This window comes from Macrotis lagotis, chromosome 3 (genome assembly GCF_037893015.1).
Source record: "Macrotis lagotis isolate mMagLag1 chromosome 3, bilby.v1.9.chrom.fasta, whole genome shotgun sequence".
Taxonomy (NCBI): domain Eukaryota; kingdom Metazoa; phylum Chordata; class Mammalia; order Peramelemorphia; family Peramelidae; genus Macrotis; species Macrotis lagotis.
Window position 1 is genome coordinate 266141553 of NC_133660.1, and position 15940 is coordinate 266157492.

At 33.6% G+C, this 15940-nt stretch overlaps 1 long non-coding RNA gene across 2 annotated transcripts in view; it reads left to right on the forward strand.

Moving 5' to 3' along the window:
* Positions 1-1570: 1570 nt before the first annotated feature.
* Positions 1571-15940, forward strand: part of LOC141516548 (uncharacterized) — a 64083-nt gene continuing 49713 nt past the window's right edge. For both annotated transcript variants that reach the window (XR_012476736.1, XR_012476737.1), the window contains exon 1: positions 1571-1960. This is a non-coding gene — a long non-coding RNA (uncharacterized LOC141516548). The remainder of the gene's footprint in view (positions 1961-15940) is intronic.

Below are 15940 nucleotides of genomic sequence, written 5' to 3' on the forward strand. Positions count from 1 at the left end.
TATATGATCTTGTTTGAATGTCACAGCAGAAATGTCACTTAGTACTCAAAGTGTTATCTTCACTTTAGAGATGATTAAACAACAGCTCAAACATTTTGTGATTTATGATGGCAGCACCAGTAAGGTTCATCAGAGAATTTGAAACCAGGTCTTCCTAATTTCCATTTTCACAAGTTTCATGTTATACCATATTCACTATTAAAAGTTTTTCCTCATCATCATCATCATAAGGATAATGATAGCTAGATAAAAGGTATGTTTATATAATGCTATAAAAACTATAAAACACTGCATTGAACACTTTGCAAATATTATCTCATTTTGTCATCATATAACCTCCGAAGTAAGTGATATTACTATCCACAACCCCTGGCTGTTATTAGTTCCATTTTTTTTTTTCTTGAATAGGCAAACACATTTTCAAATGATTTGCTGAAGTCATAGGAGCAGTTATCAGATTCTGATTGTGAACTCAGGTCTTCTTGATTCCAAACCAATCGTCTATCTACTGTTTCACTTAGATGCCTCACATTAAATGGTATGATGTGCAAAGTCAAAAATTAAAAAGCAAGTTAGAGCTATAGTTGTTAAGAAGATGGTTGAATGGGGGTTGTCAGATGAGGCTTAACAGAGAGAGGTAGAATTAGATCATGGAGGATGGATAGCACTTAAATAGGGATTAACTCAGGGAAGGGACTTGGATTATGCAAGGATAAAGAAATTGGAACACAAATGAATAAGGCAATTAAGAAAGCAATTAAAGTGGAAAAGCACAAGCAGGGAGCAGTAGAATTCAAGGAATCTACAAAATTTTATGTCTGTCTTTATCAGCTAATAAAGTCTTTTTCAGATGAAGTCATAGAAGTGACCCCAGAATCTCTAATGCTCTGGTTATAGAGGCAGCCTAAGATCTTAGCAGAGCTTATTAACTTAGAAAGCTTCAAATATTGATGGATTTCATGCCTATTATCTGACATCTAACTCAATAAAATTTGTCAAGGTTCATTGACAAGTTGACAATAAGGCATAAGCTCTTCCAGCCACTCTAGTTCTCAATGACCATATTCTAAATAAAAAAGGAGGAACACCCTACATCTGCCAATGAGAAATCCAAGCTAATTAAATTAGACATTCTTGAAGGGATGAAGCATTCACATTGTCAGAAAATATTCTTCAGTGCATCTCCAATAGTAACACTGAAGATTCTTCTCCATCTACTATCCAAGTTTTTATTATTTAAATTTGTTTGGAGCCTAGATGGGAGATAGAAGCCATGGAAGCTCCTGAGCTCTCCTCAGCTTCCCTTAGAAATAACCTTAAATCAAATGCCTAAAAGAATTGCACAGTGATAGAATCCACATAAAGACCAAGTAAACCAATTTTCCATCCCTAGATGACTTAGAAAGTCTTAAGGAAATGTATGTCTCCCTTGGATGAAAAGGTGAGATAGCCCAGCACAGGTAATATCTTGGTAAGGTAGAGAGAACCTGTTCTCCCTGGCACAGAACAACTGAGGACTCATGATTCTGGCTCAGAATGACAGTTGTGAGGCCTCCATCCCAAGTGCAGAAGGCAAGCCAGGGAACAACAGACATGACTAGTATTATGGACAAGCCAAAAGTCCCAAAGACCCTGAAACATAAAGTCAGTTACCAGACCCCTGACTTCTAGTGCAAGAAGCTTGGGACAATCTACCATGTATCCCAAGGGGAGAACTCAGCTTTAAAATTCAAAAAAGGTAAAAAAGGAAATTATTTGGATTTGATTTGAACTTTACTCCGAGGATAATAAAAAAATAGAAAAGAGCCCTGATCCAAGAATGTTACTGTGGCAATAAGGAAAATTAAAACAAAATCTCAGAAGAGTACATTAGGGAACTTTCAAATTTGCCTGATGAAAAGACCAGTGAAGGACAGAAGTTTTGATCTTCAGATTCATAACTCAAGAGATTCCTATTAAGGTAAGCAGGAAAGGAAAAAAGAAAATATGCTATTCAATAAGATTACACTCTTTACATCCCTACATGAAGAAGATTCTTGTAAACCTTAAGGACTAAATCTTGATTAAGGCAGTTAGAAGAAGTATACTTAAAGAGTGTGCATATAAGTTTACTTTTTCGTGATCATGAAAAAATAAAGGGTGAAAAAAGGATTGTACTGGAAGAAAGAAAAATGTAGAGGCAGAATGGTATACATTATATTACATTGCAAGAAAAGAAAAGGGCAATTTAGCAAAGGGTTGAATTTGCTTTGAACCTTACTCTCAGTCAGAGCATGTATTTTATCCTTTAAGGAAGTAAGTTGGAAAAAAAAGGAAGAAAAGGGAGGGAGGTTGTTGGAAGGACAGAAGTAGTAGGAATAAAGAAAAAAAGGAGTGAGTTTGACTGAAGGGATTGCAGATTGGGGGAAGCAGTAGTCAGAAATAAAACACAAGTAAGGAAGGATAGAGTGAAAAGAGAGAGATAAAGGGAGGGGAGTGGGGGAGAGATATAATGAAGGGAAATACAAAGTAATCAAAACAGTGACTGTGAAAGATAAGAATGCTCCCTTAAAATGGAAGTAAGTAGCAGAGTGGATTAAAAGATATAATCCTATAATATATTGTCTACAGAAACAAAACAAAACAAAACAAACAAAAACATTTGAAGGAGATTCACAGAATTCTTAAAACATCAGAGAAGAATATATTGTACTTCAGTTAAAGGAAATCAAAAGGTATAGCAATACTTATCTCAGACAAACAAAAGCAAAAACATAGATCTAATTAAAAGAGACAAGCAAGGAAGCTAAATGTTTCTGAAAAGGAACAAAAACAATGAAGTAATATAAATATTAAAAAAAAGTATGCCATTAAAATTCTTATAGAAGAAATTAAGTGAATTCCAGGAAGAAACTGATAGCAAAATTAGTGGGATATATCAACATCCCACTCTCAGAAAAAAGATAAATTTTAAAACACAAAATTACAAAGAAAAAAGTTACAGGTGTTAACAAAATTTTAGAAAAAATAGAAAGGACAGACCTCTAGAAAAAACTGAGTGAAGATAAAAAGAATTGTTTCCCTTTTCTCATAAGTACAAGGAACCTCTGCAACAATTGATTATATCTTAGGGCATAAAAAGTAATAATTAAATGAAGAAAGGAAGATATATTAAATAAAGACTTTTTAGATCATGCTGCAATATATATTACATTAATCAATAAAGGACCATGCAAAGATTGCTTGAAAGTAATTGGAAATAATATAATTTTAAAAATGAGTATTTCAAACAAAAATCATAGAAACAATTGCTATTTTTTAATTTTTAAATTTAAATGTTTTCTTTAATTTATTTACAAATTACTAAAATATTCTTGAGTAAACATAATAGCCCCTCCCCCACACAAATATAAACCTTCATGAAAAATAAATTGAGGGAAAGAGGAAAACAATGTATTTCAGTCTGAGTTCTGATACCAACCACACTGTCTCAGGTAGAGCACATTTTTTAATCATAAGTCCATCATAGAAATTACTTCTATACTTTTCCAGAGCTGCTATTGCTGATTGAAATTCCCTCCATCCATTCCTCCCTACTACCATCGATTATATTTTTGCTCTCCTTTCACTGTGTCCCTGTTCAAAAATGTGTTGTAGGGCAGCCGAGTGGCACAGTGGACAGAGCACTAGCCCTGGTGCCGAGAGGCCTCAAGCCTATATTCCACCCCAGAGACCCAGCAACCACCAAGCCCCATGGTCCTGGACAGGCCCCCCCCCCAATCCCAACACCTTGTAAACATTAAAAAATAATTGTGTTGTATGTGACAATCATCTCCTATGATCTACCATTTCCTCTATCACCCACATCCCTGCCTCCCCTCCCCCTGTCCCCCTTCTCTCCTTTTTCTTCTGGATATCTATACCCCATTGAGTGTGTATGCTGTTTCCTCTCTGGGACATTTCTGAATGTTCCCTCATTCTCCCTTGCATTCCCTCCCATTCCACATCATTGCAAAAGCTACATGAAATATCTTTTACATTAAATATCTTAGCCTATTCTACCTCTCCTTTCTCTTACTCCTAGTACATTTCCCTTTCACACATTGACTCCATTTTTACAATGTGTTTTATCTTCAAATTCAGTTCTCTCCTGTGCCTCATCTATTAAATCTCCTTCTATCTGCTTTATTAAATGAGAATATACATATGAGTATTAACAGTATCATTTTTTTCCATACAGGAATACACACAGTTCAACATCATTAAGTCCCTCATAATTTACCCTTCTCCTCCACTCTCCATGCTTCACCTGAGTCTTGTACTTGTAAATCAAACTTTCTGTTCAGCTCTAGTAATTTCAACAGGAACATTTGAAATGCCCCAGTTTCACTGAAAGTCCATTTTTTTTCCTTGGAAGAAGATGTTCAGTTTTGCTGGGCAGTTGATTCTTGGTCGCATTCCAATCTCTTTTGCCTTATGGAATATTATATTCCAAATCCTATGAGCCCTTAATGTGATTGCTGCTAAGTCCTGGGTCATCCGGACTTTAGCTCCATGATATTTGAATTGTTTCCTTTTGGCTGTTTGTAATATTTTCTCATTGACTTGGGAGTACTGGAACTTGGCTATGTTATCCTGGGGGTTGTTTTATTTTTAGATCTCATTCTGGGGGAGATTGGTGGATTCTCCTAATTTCTATTTTTAGCCTATGCTTCTAGAATATCAGGGAAATTTTCCTGTAGAAATGCTTTAAAAATCAGGTTAAGCGTCTTTTCCTGATCATGACTTTCAGGTAGCCCAATAATTTTAAAATTATCTTTTATAGATCTGTTTTCCAGATCAGTTTTTTTCAATGAGTTATTTTACATTTTATTCTAGTTTTTCATTTTTTTGGTTTGTATCATTATGTATTGATTTCTCTCAAAGTCAGCAGCTTCCTTTAGCTCCATTCTACATGTGAAGTATTTGTTTTCCTCAGAGACCTTTCTTATCTCCTTTTCCATCTGGCCAATTCAGATTTTTAAATCATTCTTCTCCTCAATAACTTTTTAAACTGTTTTATCCATTTGACCTCAAATGGCTTTTAATATATTATTTTCTTCAGCATTTTTTTGGTTCTCCTTGACTAAGTTGCTGACTTCGTTTTCATGTTTTTCCTGCATCTCTCTCATTTCTTTTCCCACTTTTTCTTGTACCTCCCTTACTTGATTTTTCAAAATCTTTTTTGAGCTCTATCATAGCCTGAGCCCAGGTTCTATTTTCCTTGGAGTCTTTAGATGCAGAAGCTTGGACTTTCTCATTGTCAGATTGCGTATTTTGATCCTCCATGGTACCAAAGTAATTGTCTGTGGTCAGGTTCCTTTTTACTCATTTCCCCAGTCTATGCCTGGTTTGGGGGTGCTTCCTGAGCTTTTGAGTATTTTGGGGACACATGTGCAAGGACCTCAGTATGCCAGACTCTGACTGCTCTCCTGTTCTGTTAAATGGCCACAAGCTCAGCCTTCTGGGAACTCAGATTGTGAAAGGGTCTGGATGTTTTCAAAGACCCCATGTCCTGTCTCAGGGATAGAAGAGAGGGCTAGGCAGTCTCCCTCCATTCCTTTACCTTCCCTGTACTGAAAATTCAAGGAGCAGATGCCACATGGTGCTGCCCCTGAACCCCATGGGAAAAAGCCTTGCCACTATTTCCCAGGTTACCTTGGGCTGGGGAATTAATTGCCTTACTGGATCTTTCTGTGGGTTTTGTCTCTTGAAAATTTAGAGTCATAATTTTAAGGTTTTTGAAATATTTTGAAGAGCGCACCCAAGAGAGGCTCTTCTCTTGCTTCCATCTTGGTTCTGCACAATTTCTAATTCATTTAAAGAGAATGACAATAAAAAAATTATGAGACACTTTCAAAGAAGTACTTAGGGGATTGTTCATATATTGAAATGATTACACAATTAAAATAGTAACAGAACAGATCAAATCTAGAAAAAAGAACAAATTTTAAAAAATCCCAAAATAAATATCAAATTAGAAATTCTAAAAATCAAAGGAGAGATTAATAGAATTGAAAGTAAGAAAATTATTTAACTAATAAATAAAACTAAAAACAAGTTTTATGAAAAAATCAATAAATGTTTCATCAACTTGAATTAAAAAAGAAATTACAAATTACCAAAATCAAAAATGAAAAGGGTGAATTTACCATCAACGATGAGGAAAAATATTTATTTGTTCTTTTATTTATCCAGTTACATGCATAAATATAATTTTCAACATTCATCTTTTTATAAGTTTTTGAGTTTCATATTTTTTCACCACCTTTTCTTCCCCACCTCTTCCCAATGGTAGTGAGTAACCTAATATAGATTGAACATGTACGATAATATTCAACATATTTCCATATTAGTTATGGTGTGAAAGAAGAATTAGAACTAAATAGGAAAAAAAGAATGAGAAGAAAAGTAAAACCCCTTCTTATAAAATTTAAAAAAAATGAACATAGTATGTTTTGATCTTTATTACGACTCGATAGATTTTTCTCTTGAAAAGGATAGCATTTTCCTTTCAGAAATCTTAGAGTTACCCTTATCATTGAACTGCTCAGTGGATCTGAGTCTTCATCACTGATCATCTCACAATGCAAGCTTTTTCAGGATTTTGTGAAGTCAACCAGCTGTTGGTTTCTTACAGGGTAATAGTACTCCATCACATTCATATATTATAGATAAATTTAACTTCTTCATCTGAGACTGTCTGTTCATATACTTTGATCATTTATCAATTGAGGGATGACATATAGTTATAAATTTGACTCACCTCTATATATTTTAGAAATGACTGTAAAAATTGATTCTCATCTTTCTGCATTCCTTTTAATCATTGATTTTATTTGCGGAAAAAACATTTTCTTTTTTATTTTAGGGTTTTTTTTTTTTTGCAAGGCATAGTGGTTAAGTGGTTTGCCCAAAATTATTCAGTGTCTGAGACCCTGTCTCCAGGGCCTGTGCTCTATCCACTGTGCCACCTATGCACCTCTGTATAAAAACATTTTCATTTAATATAATCTAAATTGTCTACTAAGCAATTTATAATTTTTTCTATTTCATGTTTGTTCATAAACATCTCCTTCCCATAGATCAGATATGTAAAATGGTGATATTACCCTTTATGTCTAAATCCTGTGTCTATCTTGAACTTATCTGTTATGTAAGATGTTGGACTATGCTTAGATTTAGTTTTATACTACTTTCCTGGTATTCTAGAAGTTTTTGTCAGATAATTAGTTCATCAGAAGTTGGATAGAATCTTCGGGTTTTTGAAACAGTAGAGTACTATGGGTGATTTCTATTGATTCTTTTCTATCCAGTCTACTTCAGTGATCCATTTTTCTTTTTTTTAGATAGTACCAGAGTTTTGATGAATGGAGAATTTAATATAATTTTAATATGGTATGACTAGGTCACTTCTCTTTGCATTTTTATTAATTTTCTTGATATTTTTGATCTTTTGTTTTTCCAAATGAATTTTTAGAGCAATAAACACAATTGTGTCCAACTATATACCTATAAATCTGATAGATTGTATAAAATGGATTAATGTTTACAAAAATATTAATTTTCCAGGCTAACAAAAGAGAAAAAATATTTAAATATCCCTATTTTAGAAAAGGAACTTGAACAAACAATCAATGAACTCCTTAAGAAAAAAATTATGCCAGGCCAACATTTACAAATGAATTCTACCACACAATAAAAATAATATCATTACTCCAATAGTATATAAGCAATTTGGAAAAAGAGATATGACTAAATATGACTTATATCAGAAAGATCAAAAACAGAGAAAGAAAATTACAGATAAAATTACCTAATGAATAGTGACAAAAAATTTAAATAAAATACTAGGAATTACAGAAATTTATTATGAGGATTTTTCCCCTATGATCTGGGGGAGCATATACCAGAAATGAAAGGCTAGTTCAATAGTAGGAAAACTATTGCATAATTGATCATATCAATAATAAAACTGACAGAAATCATATGAATATAGCTATACATAAAGAAAATTCTTTTCATAATATACAGTACTTACTCCTATTAAAAACACTAGAGATATAGGAATAAATGAGGAAAGTATTTTCTGCTTTGAACCATCAGTAAGTATTATCTGTAAAGGGAATAACCTAGAGGTCTTCCCAGTAAGGTTAGGAGTGAAAAAAGGATGACCATTATCACCATAATTATTCAGTATTGTACTAGAAATGTTAGATTTAGCAATAAAAGAAGAAAAAGAATTGAAGTAATTATACTAGGCAATGAGTACACAAAAATTTACTCTTTGCAGATGAAATATCTAGTAATCTCAAAAAAATCACTTAAATTATTTGAAATGATTAACAAATTTAGCAATGTTTCAGGACATAAATAATTCAATAAAGTCTAAAATCTAGAGATAAAAATAGAAATTTCATTTAAAAAAATACTGTAGACAAAAGTTGAAGAATTTCAAGGGAATTAGTTTTTTTTAATGCAAAGGAAGGTTGTCTGACCATATCAAATCTAAAACTATTATAAAGCAGCAATTTAAAAAAAATTATATGATACTTGATAAGAAATAGCATGGTAGATAAGTAGAATAGATTAACTTCAAAAGACAGCAGTAAATGATTATAGTAATCTTTTATTTCATAAACCCAAAGACTTCAGTTTCTGGAAAATACTATGGCAGAAACTAGGCTTAGGCAATCATCTTACATTCTATATCAAGATAAGGTCAAACTAGATACAGGATTTGTCCATAAACAGTAATACCATAAGTCAATTAGGGGAACAAGAAATAGTTTGCCTGTCAGATCTATGGAGAAAGGAGGCATGTATGACCAAACAATAGATAAAAAATAGAAACTATGAAATGCAAAATGAATAATTTTGATTTAATTAAGAGACTTTTACATAAACAGAACTTATATAACCAAGATTAGAAGGAAAGCAGAAATATGGGAAGTCACTTATTTTTAGCCAGTGCTTCTGATGAAGGCCTTATTTCTGAAATATATAGATAAATTTATAAGAATTTATAAGAAATTTATTAGAAAAGAAGCCATTCGCAATTGTTAAATGGTCAAATTATATGAATAGGTAGTTCTCAGATGAAGAATTTACAATTTTCTATGGTCATATTAAAAAAAAAGTTCTAAACCCTCTTGATTAGAGAAATGCAAATCTGAAGTACAACTTCATCCATCATATTAAATAGAATGACAAAAATGGAAAACAATTTTGGAAGAGATGTAGGACACTAAGGCACTATTGGTGAAGTCTTGAGCTGATTCAATCTTCTGGAGAAAAATTTGGAACTATTTCCAAAGTACAATAAAACTATGATAGAAAACCTCTTATGAAAAATGCCAACCACAACCAAAGGAAAAAATACATGGACTCTAAATGCAGAACAAAGCATACTATGTTCACTTTTTCATAACTTTTTCAAGTTTATTTTTCACTCCCATTTTTTTCCTTTAGTTCTAGTTCTTCTTTCACAACCTGACTAATATGAAAATGTTAAACATGATTGTTCTTGTATAACCTATATAAGATTACTTGCTATTATAGGTAGAGGAGAGAGAAGGAAGAGATAATAAATGTGGAACTCAAAATTTTTCCAAAAATAAATACTGGAAACTATTTTTTACATGTGATTTTAAAAAGTCAAGCAGTTTTAAAATAATGAATGTTGAAAACAATCTTTATATGTAAGTAGAAAAAATACTCTTAACAAAGTAAATAAATAAATAAATATGTTAGTACTTAACTTTTGATTTCATTTTCTATTCACATGAAGATATATTCTCAAGGAAGGTAGAACCAAGAAAGTTAATAATTCTCTCCCATGCCAATTCAATTTAACCTACTCACCTCCATTATATCTAGTAGTAATACAAGTAGTAGCAGCAACAGTAATAGCTTGAATCTTTTGCTTTGAAATTTTTAAATGGGGGTGGCTAGCTGGTGCAGTGGATAGAGCACCAGCCCTGGAGTCAGGAGTACCTGAGTTCAAATCTGGCCTCACACACTTAATAATTACCTAGCTGGTGTGGCCTTGGGCAAGCCACTTAACCCCATTGCCTTGGAAAAAAAAAGAAATTTATAAATGACTTTATAAATATTATAATCCTAAAAGTCATACTTTTATCCTCATTTTAAAAATGATGAAATTGAGGGTGATAAAGATTAAGTTATTTGCCTGAAATCTCATGACTAGGAAATGTATGAAGTAGGATATGAAGTCATATCTCCAAGGCCCATATTCATTCTTCCAGTCTCTCCCTATCTGCCTCAGATCTAGTCTGATTCTTTCATTTTCTCCTTAATCCATTTGCAATAAAATTTTGCAGTGTTATTTGCAATCAAAATATATTTTGATATTTTGACACAAAATACCATGCAATTTTAGGTCTTCTCAAAAATCTCGTGGGCAGTTCTTTGTAGGTCTGGGGAAATAACCTGGAGACTTGACCCCATCTTTGGCAGCCATAACATTACTTTAACATAGAGCTTGTGGAATGGGTGCAGTGAAAAGCATCAAACATGATAAAGGAGACAGAGGAGACTTATGAGGAAAGATTAAAGAATATAAATGGCTACTGCTTGCCTAAGTGAGAACATGCTAATAGTCTATAAATATTGTGAGGTTGTAAATACTCAGAAGGCATCATGCCACACATTGGGGATATGAGATACAATTAGAATGGATCAACATTTGTTTGTCACATATGAGGGGACAATGGCACTTGTGAATTATTGGTTAAGAGAATAAGATCCTTTAAATGTTAGAAATTATTTTTCTAAAGAAATTTACTCAGACAGAAAAGTTGGAAGAAAGGTCATATACTGATTTGGGATTCATAGGATATAGGTTTGAATCCCAATTTTGACACTTACTACTCATTTCTCTCACATACAAATTGATGACCAATTAAAATAAAATAAATAACGAAATAAAATAAGTTGTTTCTAGCTGGATTGTCCTGGATATTTGAAGTACTGACAGACTAATTAGGCTAATGGAAAATAATTGGAATACCTACTATTTAATCCAAGAATGGAATCCCCAGTATAGAAACTCTCTCCATTGATTCAGCTTGATAACTGAATTTTAATTTGCTAGTTTTAACTCATAGAGAGTTGTATGAGTCTTGAGACAGGAAAGAGAGTTATCCATATTCATACATTAAGTAAATGTAAGATGTAGGGGCTGTTTCTATGACCTCCTGTGGGTCACTTAAATTTTACCTAAATTTCCCTTGGGCAGGTAGGTGGAACAATGAATAGAGTGCTGAGCCTGGATTCTGGAAGATAAATTCAAATTTGATGACAGACCTGTATGATACTGGGCAAGTCACTTTCCTCTGTTTGTCTCAGTTTCCTCATCTGTGAAATGAACTGGAGAATAAAATGGTGAACCACTCCATTATCTCTATTAAGAAAGTTCCAAATAAAGAATGGTCTGACGCCTGACAACTGAAAAAAAGACAATTAAATTAAATTTCTTCATCTATAAATTGAATGGCTAGCTACTAAAGTAGTATTTCTTTTCATTGGTCTTATAACTTTAATGTCTGCATGCTTGTATGGCCAATATCACTATTAGTGCAGCTCAGAAAGGAAGGAAATTCTCATCATTTTTTTTAAATGAGTAAATTGTCTAACAGAAAGTCCAATCAACATATTGAGCATCATACAGAGAATCATACACCACAATCAGGAAAGTCTGTTGGTCCACTGAGTCCCAGTGACAAATTCCAAATGACTCTATGCACCATAGGGACATGCAGTTCTTCTTATCTAAATAAACATAACTGCTTGGGCATTGCATTTTTTCTTTTAAGCCTGCAAAATGTCTCTGATTCAAATTAAAGTTCATTATATACTTGTTAGTGGATTGTAAAAATATATCTGACAAAGTAGCAGAATATAAAACTTCAGGAAAGGTCTTTCATTAGCTTAAAATTTTAACTTTTAAAAGTCCAGATATGGGCTTAAATGATAAAATTGAGATTTAAAATACCATTATGCAGGAGAAATTCTATTTCTTTTAATGGATGGTAATGGTAAGAGGCTTATACCATTTACCCTAGGGGAAATACAATATACTCTTTGATAATTTCCTTAACATATGGTCTATGAGCATGAGAAATGGAAAACATTTCTTGCATGATTTGTACTTTGTATCCAGAGATTCTACAGCAAGATTCATAGAATCTGACATTTTTGAGGTGTCTAGACAGGGATTTCTTTAACAGTATCCCTAGAAAGTGGTGATATAGAATTTGTTTAAAGCTCTTTACTGGCCAGCAACTCTCTGTGCAACTAGATAGCCTTCTCTACTTTATGGTAACCCTAATTGTTGAAAGTCTTGCCTTGAATCAAGATGAATTCTCGCTCTCTGAAGCTCACTTCCACTGACACCCGTTCTGAAATCTACAGTGAAGCAAAACTAATTTAATAAGACTTTCATGTAACAGTCATTTACATACTTTAAAATGGCTGCTGTCTAGCAACTCTTTTTGAAGTAACAAAGAGTCAGAAATTAAGGGGATGCCATCAATTGGGGAATGGCTAAACAAGTTACTGTAAATGAATACTATAGCATGCTATTGTTCTATGGGAAACCATAAATGGTCGTATTCTAGAGATGCATGGAATGACTTACGGGATCTTTTGCTGAGCAAACTGAGTAGAGCCAAGAGAACAATGCACACATCAACATTATGAGATGAGCAACCTTGGTAGAAGCAGTCTTGACAGTCCAGAGAGCTAGGTTAACTGTATTGGACTGATAATAGACTACAATATTCCCAACCAGAGAAAGAAAAACAAAACAAAACAAAACAAAACAAAACAACAAAACAAAACACACAGGAAAAAAAACCTTCCAAATCTGAATACTTTAAAAAATTATTTCTTATGTAGCTCTTCCCATTAATCCTAATTCTTAAAGGCAAAAATTACTAATTGTTAAATATGTTCAGCAAAATATGCATGTAAAATGCTAACCTGACTGTTCACTGCTGAAGGGAGGGACATTGGAAGGGAGGGTGTAGGGAAATTTTGTAACTTGGAAATATGCATGTACAAATGGATGAAAATAAATAAATAAATTTTAAAATTAAAAAAATGGCTGCTGTCATTTCTCTACATCTTCTTTCTCTAAGCATTTCCATCCCCATCAATTGGTCCTGCTATGACATGGTATCCACTCATTCCATGATCTTTTTTTTGGAATGCTCTCCATCTTAAAATTGTCCCTAAAATGAAGAGCATAGTAGAGGATATAAAATTCCAAGTTTGGCCAGCTGGAACAAAGTAAAATGAAGTTGTGTCATTCCAAGACCTGAGATGCCTAAGTTCTCCTTAGCATTTTGGTTCTGCAAGATGAATTGTTGATTTATGCAGACCAAACTAAACACTAAAATTTTATGTTTAATTTTACTTAAACTCTTTTTCTAGAAACAAGTTCACTACTTTATGGAACTCAAAGAAAGGGAGAAGTTGCAGATAGAACAGCAAAAGTCTGAACTCACAGCCTCCCCAGTAAGGTAGAATCAAAGTGGTCCATGATTAACCTATGAACTATTGAACACATCTATGCAGCAGAGCTCAGAAGGACCAAGGGAATAAGAATGCATCTATAAAAGTGGGAGAGTCTATGCCAATAAACACAATATTAATGTTGTAATTTCTGTTTACATTACCTTTATTTGCATATATTACTATCTCTCTTCTCACCCCATCCTTATATAACATAAGAAAAAAGAAAAGTGAGAAGAAGAAGAAGAAGAAGAAGAAGGAGAAGGAGAAGGAGGAGAAGAAGAAGAAGAAGAAGAGGAAGGAGAGGGAGAAGGAGAAGAAGAAGGAGAAGGAGAAGGCGAAAGAGAAGGAGGAGAAGCAGCAGAAGGAGGAGGAGAAGGAGAAGGAGAAGGCAAAGGAGAAGGAGGAGAAGGAGAAGGAGAAGAAGAAAGAGTAGAAGGAGAAGGAGAAGAAGAAGAAGAAAGAGTAGAAGGAAGAAAAAATGTAGAAAGATGAGTGAAGTGGAAGAGGAATTGAGATGACCAGAAACCGAGATTAAAAGACAGAAACATTAGAATGGAAAAAGAAAGAGAGAAAGGATTAGAGATAAAGACAGACCAAAAGGAATTGAGAGAATCAGAGACAGAGAGACATAAAAAGGGGTAACATTCCCTACCCATGATGAAGCCTCTAAATGAAGAGAGGAGTTATACTTCTCACATTCTTGTCAGGACCTAGATTGGTTATCATTAGCACCTAATATTCACTTTTGTCCATCACTTAATTTATAGCTTTTGTATTATTTCCCCTCAGACTTTGTTGGATTATTAAGACAAACAACAAATAAATTTAGAGATTCCTTTCTTTCCCCTGAATTCTCCCATCTTTAGAATGCTTTGACCCCTTCCAGTTTATCATTCCCAAGAAACTGTTGCTCCCACCCAACTTTACTCTCTGCTTTATACTTTGAGTTGAACACTTATTTGAACTATGCCTGTCTTTGTCCAGGAAAACCTTTATGTATGGGAAATGAGTGAGAAATTAGTGAGAAATGCTCATTCCCCATGGGGGATCAATCAATCCATAAGAATTTAAGAAATGACTTCAATGTTCAAGGCACTCTGCTATGCCAGTCATTTCCAGAAGCCCTCCTAAAAATTTGATAATGTCTAAGAGACTTAAGGTGCTGTTTCAGGTCATTGGATTCTCAACTTCTCCTGTGTTTGATGAATGAATTTAAAAGAGGGGGGGAGAGGCAAGAGAGGAAGAAAAAATCCCTTTCTCAAGCAATTTGATTATTAGGTCACTTCATGAGAAGCAATTTGAGGAAACAGCAAATGCCTCTGGGGATAGTAAAATAATAACAAGAACTACTAAAATAGCACCTTTCCTCTTCAAAGCACTTTATAAACATGAAGTAATTAGGCCAATTAAAACTAGGGAAAGGAGTCTATTTAGACACAATTTCCCTCCATCCAGAGTACTTCTGCCATGTCTCTTTCACCTCATTTTTATTACAAAAAGTGCTCGTGGGAGGATAAGATGGCCACAAATTACTCTCATCTCTAAAAATGCTTAAGGATCTTAACCTCCTGACTGTTAATCAACAAAGAGGAGCCCCTTACTTTTTCTTCTATGTTATTTGGAGATGGAAATTCTGCCTTACTCTCACTATGCAACTTTTGCTTAAGCCAATGATAATTCCAAGGGCACCCTTACTGATTCTCCATAAGTAAACACTCACCAGAAACTACCTCCTCCTCCTAAGGAGCTAAATATAAAAATGATGCTGAAAATGTATGTATAGAGAGAAATGGAATGCACACCAACAGAACTTGTCATTTTGGTTCCATGGCTAGGAAGAAGGGGGTATGATATATCATTATATATTAATGGGCTAAGCTCAGTTTTTTCTTAGGTTGTTAGAGAGAACAAATATTATCAGCAAACTTGGAGAAGCTTTTATTGTACCATTCTGGAAGAAAATGATAGCTATGTCATTTCATAAAATTCAGAAAATCTGCTCCACAAGCCATGTTGTTTGTTCTAAAAAGGTCTCAAAGATGGATGGACTAGGTAGATATATTGCAATAGTTTATGATATTGATAGCATAATCTGGGGGAGTACAGAATTGGAGGTCAGACAGCTGAAACTTCAGGCTGATAAATAGATAGATACATAGATACATAGATACATAGATACATAGATGATAGATAGATGATAGAAAAATACAAAGATAGAAAGGTAGATATAGAGAGATAACAAATCTCTTTTTTATTAAAAATTTAATTTGACTTTCATTGTGTTAAGACTTATGAATGAATGAACAAATGCATGCATACCACTGTTTGTTAAAGATGTGTGTGTGTGGGTGTATGTATGTGTGTCTGTGTGTATTCAAAA